At 47.9% G+C, this 1,628-nt stretch overlaps 1 non-coding gene across 1 annotated transcript; it reads right to left on the minus strand.

The window, feature by feature from the left end:
• Window positions 1-409: 409 nt before the first annotated feature.
• Window positions 410-491, minus strand: TRNAS-AGA (transfer RNA serine (anticodon AGA)). The gene has a single exon. It is a non-coding gene; the product is annotated as a tRNA-Ser (tRNA).
• Between the last annotated feature and the right edge of the window lie 1,137 nt (window positions 492-1,628).

Genomic DNA, 1,628 nt, shown 5'->3' on the forward strand with positions numbered 1-1,628 from the left:
AGTGAGATTAAATGTGGGGAATTCAGTCTCTGTGTTTGTGAGCTGAAGTTTTCCTCTCACAGGTCAGTACCTGCCTTGAAATACCAAGAGGGATCTAAGGGCTGGTGTACGCTGGGCACTCAACTGGCAGAGCAAAGTCTTTCAGGGTGTGAAAACCCTCCACCCCCAAACCTATAGAGTTAAGCTGACCTAAGCCCTGCTTAGACAGTGCTAAAGTGAAGGAAAAATTGTTCTGTCAATGTAGCTATTACAGGGATGAGGAAAACCCTCCAGTCGCTGTCTGCTCCAGAGAGCTATAGCAGGGCCACAGCAGCATTTTAAGTGTAGACAGAGTCAACCTAGACATGGCTCCAGTTCACACTGTGGATGCTCAGGCACTAAGAGTGCAGTAATAACAGGACAGCACTTGCATAGTTGGCAGGATTTGAACCTGTGCAGGGAAACCCCAATGGATTTCTAGTCCATCACCTTAACCACTTGGCCACAACTACTTGATATCCCTTTGTTTCACTACACAATGATTCTGTTCTCACTGAATTGTCACTTCCATTGTTTGCTCAGAGCTGTAGGGTATAGGTCCTGAGGCGCAGTCCTTGGTTTTTAGGATAGAATCTGTCTCTTTTAGTGGGTTGTATTGCTAGAAGACTGCTACTGACACATGGCACAGCCCTCCCTTGTGTCTTCGCATTTAAAGGGCTGCCAAACAAGACAGGGACATGTACGAGACTCCTTTCGAGTCCCGTACCCTCCACCTCGCAGCTTCCTCTCTCTTGGTACTTAACCGCACCACTGGAGGAGTATCCTTTGAGGCCAGACAGACAGACATTTTAACAAACTACCATTGTATTTACAGACAGAGCTCAACCTACCGGCCAAAACTGGTAGGGCTTATCCCTTAAGTAATCTAACTTCGTTGCCATTGGGAGAACAAAACCATTGACAACAAATACACAAACAATTATCCCCCCCGCCCCATTAAGGAACAATCCGCCGCTGAATAAAAACACACACTAGACTAGAGAAGGGGAGGGATTAGGACTTGCTCAATTCCTGGCTAACACCCTGGGGATTATTTTGCCCATAACGTTGGGTTCGCCCTACTAAAGTCAGCCGATAGAGGAGGCCTTCTGTCTTAGGTGATTACAGCGAAACTCCTGTGGTTGTTGCACCCGAAGTACCATGGCTCAAGTGTCCACAGCACGAAACAGGTAGAGGAGTGGTTATCCAGTTGGTGCTGGGAAAAAGGGTATCTCAGCTGCAGGCTAGTAATGGAGGAGAACAGTCAGAAAAGAAGTGATTCGTGATATCCGTAGTCTCGACCAGAGAGAGTTAAAGTCAGGTAGCCAGCTCAAACGTGCAGATGTGGTCCTGACCCTTGTATTCCCTCACTTCAGACCCCCTCAGTGCTCTCGGCATGGACCTACCGGCAACACGCCTGATCTACATTGTCACCGCAAGGTAAGATTCTCTGCTCAGTCCGTACTGTGTAGCAAACACAGATCCAGTTTCAGTGATGATCTTTGCGATTAGCTGCTGAAGGTATATTCCGGAGCCAAAACTGCTGTCCCCGGGCTAAAGAGTCGTTCTTTTGCTTTGGGTGGCCCGTCTGATGACTTGATATTGTGCTG

Source organism: Chelonoidis abingdonii, chromosome 22, assembly GCF_003597395.2.
Source record: "Chelonoidis abingdonii isolate Lonesome George chromosome 22, CheloAbing_2.0, whole genome shotgun sequence".
Taxonomy (NCBI): domain Eukaryota; kingdom Metazoa; phylum Chordata; order Testudines; family Testudinidae; genus Chelonoidis; species Chelonoidis abingdonii.